At 38.9% G+C, this 6,686-nt stretch overlaps 1 protein-coding gene across 1 annotated transcript in view; it reads right to left on the bottom strand.

Moving 5' to 3' along the window:
- LOC137973399 (uncharacterized) overlaps positions 1-6,686 on the bottom strand; it is a 69,792-nt gene that overhangs the window by 48,317 nt on the left and 14,789 nt on the right. Inside the window, exon 2 of the mRNA XM_068820200.1 lies at positions 431-584. The gene's annotated coding sequence lies outside the window, so the exon portion shown is untranslated. The remainder of the gene's footprint in view (positions 1-430; positions 585-6,686) is intronic.

The raw sequence follows: 6,686 nt of genomic DNA on the forward strand, positions 1-6,686 counted from the left end.
GCGTAGTAAGAGCACGGCCAGCTTCTACGACTGCCAGCTTAGAGCACTTGTGGCCGCATCGTTCCCTCCAGTGAAGGTTGGCCAGCTGGCAGGGAAGGATGTGACTGTCACCTTTGAAGGAGACAAATTCCCGCAGTTTAGCCAGCTCCATAAAAGTACTTTTTTATGCGAGGTTTGCATCCCTTATCAGAAAATGACAAAATACAAAACTAATGCCTTGAAATGTAATGGTTGGGACCTTGAGGGGAAACTGACTCTTTCTCCCCTGTCCAAGCAGGACCTGCTATGGTGGATTTCTAATGTTGAACAATACCCAAAAGCTCTTACTCCACTACCCCTTGATATCACACTCATGACAGACAGCTCACTGAAAGGTTGGGGAGGGGTGATAGAAGGTACACCAAATGTGACTGGTAGTAGATGGTCATACCAGGAATCCAAATTCCACATAAATTACTTGGATCTGAAGGCCATTCTGTTAGTTCTGCAGTCCCTTTGCAACCATATGCAATGTTGCCACATAAAATTGTTTTGTGACAACACAACTGCTGTCTCCTACATCTGCAATATGGGTGGTACGAAATCTAGAGTTGCAATGAGATAAATAGAGAAATAATTATGTGGTGCATGGCTAGGCACCTAACATTGTCAATATTTGCCAGGCAAACTAAATGCAGAGGCGGACAGGGCTAGCCGCGTTTTTCACAACAGTAACACTGAATGGTCTTTGGCCCTTTCTGTCTTTAATGAACTTACGGCAAAGTGGGGTGAGCCTCACATAGACATGTTTGCGTCAAGGCTAAATTATAAAGTATCCCAATATGTAGCCTGGAAACCAGATCCTGGTGCAATAGCCATTGATACTTTCACACTAGACTGGTCAAGGTATAAGCTCATATACTGCTTTCCTCCTTTCAGTCTCACAGGCAAAGTTTTACAATACATCCAAGAAAGCAATACCACAGCAATACTGGTGATCCCTTATTGGCCAACCCAGTTCTGGTATCCACATCTCCTGCAGTTGCTGAAATCTCAACCATTGGATATCAAGACGCTAAAATCAACCTTCACACTTCCATACCACCACATGGAAGTTCATTTATTGTAACCCAAACTTCAACTTCATGGCTCTCTTGTGTCAGGGCTTCCTTAGTAGCTCAAGGTGTTGAGGGAGAACCTCTAAACATAATTCTGGACTCATGGCGTACTAGGGACACGAAAGCAATACCAGACTTATGTGACCGCCTGGCTTAAGTTCTGTAAGGATACCTCCATAAAGCTACATACACCCAACACTACAACAAGTCCTGGACTTCCTTACGCACCAATCTAAAACTGTGGGATACAGCGCTGTAGCAACTGCACGAAGCGCCCTGTCGTCCTTTATCACAGTAGACGGTATAAAAGTGGGTGAACATCCTTCAGTATCAAGGTTTATGTCTGGCCTGTTCAATTAAAAACCGGCCTTACCACGCTACACCGAAACATGGAATCCCCAGATTGTACTCAACTACCTCAAAACTTTTCCAGCTGTTGATAGTATGTCATTTTTATGACATACTATCAACAGCTGGAAAAGTTTTGTGAGTTTTTTGAGTAGTTTAAGGGTGAGCTGTTTTAAAAAACAGCTCACCCTCAAACTACTCATGCTAATCTCCCTTCTGTCAGCACAGAGAACTCAGACTTTACAGAAACTCTCACTGGAGGAAATGTGCATATCACCTGGAAAATATACATTCTACATATCATCTCTGTTGAAACAAACCAGTGCTAAGGGGGGCCAGAATAGACATTTATTTCCTGTTCTCTTTCGGAGTTTCACCTTGGACAAAAGACTTTGTGTTGTTGAGTTATTAGAAGCTTATATCAAGAGGAATGCCCCTCTTAGGAAGGGAACAAAGCAACTGCTGATTTATTATAAAGCACCACATGGACCAGCCTCTAAAGACACCATCTCACGGTGGATTAGACAAACCATGAAATCTGCAGGAATTGATACCACAGTTTTCAAACCCCATAGTACTAGGGGTGCAGCCACCTCTGCAGCTAAAGCTGCTAATGTTCCCATTCAAGAGATCATGAACACGTTCTGACTCAACTTTTGCTAAGTTTTATGACCGTCCAATTAGAAGTGACAATAACTTTGCAGAGGCTGTTCTCAGTAGTACTAGCTTAAAATAACTACCTCTTTAATTTGTATGTACTAATCTCTAGTACGTGTCCACTACAGAGGTTGTGAATGAGTTGTTGTTATAAAGTTACATGGCATGCCATACATGTGTGGTACTCTTGGTTAGAATAACCATTAAATGATCAGTGTGCCATTTGGATATCAACTGCTTGAGTCTTATGTGGCTTCTAGCTTTGAAGTCTCGCGTGACCTCCGATTGTATGCAAGAATTGGAAAATTAAACGAGACTTACCTGTAAGTCGTGGTTTGATTCAGGAATGAGGAGGTCACATCCCACCCATTACCCTTTTGTACCCTTGTACATTTTGCTGGTGACCTCCCATTCCTGCATAGTCTAAGCCACACAAAACCAAAGCTCAGATATCGCATGCTTCCTATCTCACGTGACCTCCTTATTCCTGCAAAGCCACGGTAGAATCTCAATCAAACCACGACTTACAGGTAAGTCTCGTTTAATTTTCCAATTTTATTGGAAACGACCCAGAGAACTCTAGAGAATATGATCCTCAGTGAACTGTGCGTTCTCTTTTGATGGCGCTGAACGAGACGTCAAATCCGTAAACAATTATTACAGGGTTGTTTGGCGGATCGAATTTGGAAGAGAATCATCTACACATGTGAAAACTCTAACGAGGAGATATCAAACCAGAGGAAAGAGTGGAAGAAAAGGAAGCCGCTAATAGTGACAAGAAATGTTGCATAGCGCAAGAGACATCATTTCAGCGGAAATTATTCGAAGAAACAAATGCAACATTGTTTCACACTAAGGCTTGAAACGGGGAAAATCACTATAGTTTAGCACGGTAGTGAGAGAACTGTTGAAAACAATGGTACATCAAAGGATGTTGCCAATATACAGTTTCCCGCTCGTCTTCCCTGGAATGCAGTTAATTTTACGGTAAGCTTACGGTAAACCGCTACTGGTTGAAGGAGCATTAAACGATGTGCAATACAGGAAACAACACTTCTTCTCATAGACAATCATATTATGGACACGCGTATTAAAAAAAAAGATTAAGGCTACTTTATATCACAGTTCATCGTCATTTAAGGGTCGATTGGTCCTTTACTGGAATAAGAATTAACATAAATATATACATGTACAATTTGCAGCGCACTCGGCAAAGTCCCTGACTTTTAGCCGTTCTGGCTTAGGTGACCTTATGCATTCTAACGCAGCCTTTTTGAAGCATCACTACAGGCCATGACGGCCTCTTATCGCCTATTAACATGATTAAAGAGAATAAAAACCCACCAGTTCAGATGACAAAAACGCAACATGCATTGTTACAAATTATCTAGTAAACAGCTAAACCTACTTATCATGTTACATCGAACTGTTTGAGGTGTGCCACCATGTCTCCCATACACGGACAATCATATTATAGCGCGGAAATTTCTGTCCCTTTTCGCTTATTTTTGCAACCCTCGGTCAGTAAGCTTTGGTTATCAAGGTGCGATAAATTGAGAGCAAAGATCATTTTCTTTTCATATTTGTCATCTTTTACAATATTAAGTCCTTTTAACCAGCTTTAACTATAACCTAAGCTCAAGTATAGATGAGAAAAAAAAAACTTTCTAAGACTCTTACCTTCCGCAAAGGTGAAAGATGGACTTTAATCTGAACACGGGCCTGACTTGGCTATTCTGGAAGAGCTTCACTGCTGAAGCTGAATTTATTTCAGTACCATCAATGAAGGGGGCTTCAATTAAGGCCACTTCGTAGCATATTTTTTCAACCCCCGTTTGTCTAAATGTTACAAAATAAATTACTACTAATATTTACTTAGTCTGTAGAAGGCCTTCACAATTTTTGCTCAAAAACTCCTTTTCTCTAATGCAGACATACTGTCACCAAAGTAAAAAGTGGATTGGGGCATGAGGATGAAGGTGAAAATTTAACTTTAAAAAAACTCTCTCTTTTGGTAACTTTGACGGGCTTATGAAAGTATCGCGAATCCATTACTTTCTAGAAATGTGTGAGTTTCCATGTGTCCTAAACTCTTATTTATCAATCAATTTATTTACTTATTTTTTATCGTTGACATCATTTTAACTTTTTCTTAAAAGGAATTTTGTTGCGCGATCATTGCTTTTATCTATCGTTTCGTTTCTGTCTTGACAACGTTCTTCACGTGAGCAATTGTCATTTTGTGACATTACCTTTTAGTAGTAATTCAAAAATGTGTTATTTCAATTTAATCAATTCATTAGTTATTTAACATTAACTTAAACTGGATCCCTCTTTGTATTTATATGCAATATATGTTTACAGTTTCAGAGCTTGCTCATAAAAAAATGTCTTTTATTCAAATTATTATTTCAATTATGCTCGACTATTTTATCTAGGACTTACAGAAAACTTGATTAAGTAACTACGTTCGCAGGACCTTTCCCTTCGCTTTAGGCCCCATCCCAAAGCGAAAAGAAAATAGAGAATAAATCTGTTGACGGTTGCAACTAGCAATTAGTCCAGTCTTAGGCTCTTGTACAATTGGGTTTTGGCTTCCTAACATCGTGTACATCATGTGCGAGGAGAGTGTTTGTTTAATATGTGCTTAGCTTATAATAACTATTCAGGCTATTACTGAAAGATCTGTTTCCTAAGTCTTCAATGCATTTTCGGCCAGGTCTGTCTAGCCCCCCAGGGATTTTGCATATCAGAGAAATATTTACATGTACAATTTGCAGCGCACTCGGCAAAGTCCCTGACTTTTAGCCGTTCTGGCTTAGGTGACCTTATGCATTCTAACGCAGCCTTTTTGAAGCATCACTACAGGCCATGACGGCCTCTTATCGGCCATTAACATGATTAAAGAGAATAAAAACCCACCAGTTCAGATGACAAAAACGCAACATGCATTGTTACAAATTATCTAGTAAACAGCTAAACCTACTTATCATGTTACATCGAACTGTTTGAGGTGTGCCACCATGTCTCCCATACACGGACAATCATATTATAGCGCGGAAATTTCTGTCTCTTTTCGCTTGTTTTTGCAACCCTCGGTCAGTAAGCTTTGGTTATCAAGGTGCGATAAACTGAGAGCAAAGATCATTTTCTTTTCATATTTGTCATCTTTTACAATATTAAGTCCTTTTAACCAGCTTTAACTATAACCTAAGCTCAAGTATAGATGAGAAAAAAAAAACTTTCTAAGACTCTTACCTTCCGCAAAGGTGAAAGATGGACTTTAATCTGAACACGGGCCTGACTTGGCTATTCTGGAAGAGCTTCACTGCTGAAGCTGAATTTATTTCAGTACCATCAATGAAGGGGGCTTCAATTAAGGGCACTTCGTAGCATGTTTTTTCAACCCCCGTTTGTCTAAATGTTACAAAATAAATTACTACTAATATTTACTTAGTCTGTAGAAGGCCTTCACAATTTTTGCTCAAAAACTCCTTTTCTCTAATGCAGACATACTGTCACCAAAGTAAAAAGTGGATTGGGGCATGAGGATGAAGGTGAAAATTTAACTTTAAAAAACTCTCTGTTTTGGTAACTTTGACGGGCTTATGAAAGTATCGCGAATCCATTCCTTTCTAGAAATGTGTGAGTTTCCATGTGTCCTAAACTCTTATTTATCAATCAATTTATTTACTTATTTTTTATCGTTGACATCATTTTAACTTTTTCTTAAAAGGAATTTTGTTGCGCGATCATTGCTTTTATCTATCGTTTCGTTTCTGTCTTGACAACGTTCTTCACGTGAGCAATTGTCATTTTGTGACATTACCTTTTAGTAGTAATTCAAAAATGTGTTATTTCAATTTAATCAATTCATTAGTTATTTAACATTAACTTAAACTGGATCCCTCTTTGTATTTATATGCAATATATGTTTACAGTTTCAGAGCTTGCTCATAAAAAAATGTCTTTTATTCAAATTATTATTTCAATTATGCTCGACTATTTTATCTAGGACGTACAGAAAACTTGATTAAGCAACTACGTTCGCAGGACCTTTCCCTTCGCTTTAGGCCCCATCCCAAAGCGAAAAGAAAATAGAGAATAAATCTGTTGACGGTTGCAACTAGCAGTTAGTCCAGTCTTAGGCTCTTGTACAATTGGGTTTTGGCTTCCTAACATCGTGTACATCATGTGCGAGGAGAGTGTTTGTTTAATATGTGCTTAGCTTATAATAACTATTCAGGCTATTACTGAAAGATCTGTTTCCTAAGTCTTCAATGCATTTTCGGCCAGGTCTGTCTAGCCCCCCAGGGATTTTGCATATCAGAGAAATCTTTACTTTTTTAAAGAGCATTTGGTTTGCAGTTTTCATTAGAAAGCAATATTTTGGTTAGTTAAACAACATACATACATCCTTTATGGACTTTCAAAGAGGGCGTTTCAAAGACAATAATCCTATACTGAGGCAAAATAAAATTGGATCATACATCTTTTAAGAAGTTCTCGTTTAAGACTGTGCTTGAAGGCTGATACTGAATTCAGAGAGCTGTCTAAAACCACATTTCATGAAAGAGTGGTTAC

Source organism: Montipora foliosa, chromosome 10, assembly GCF_036669935.1.
Source record: "Montipora foliosa isolate CH-2021 chromosome 10, ASM3666993v2, whole genome shotgun sequence".
Lineage (NCBI taxonomy): Eukaryota > Metazoa > Cnidaria > Anthozoa > Scleractinia > Acroporidae > Montipora > Montipora foliosa.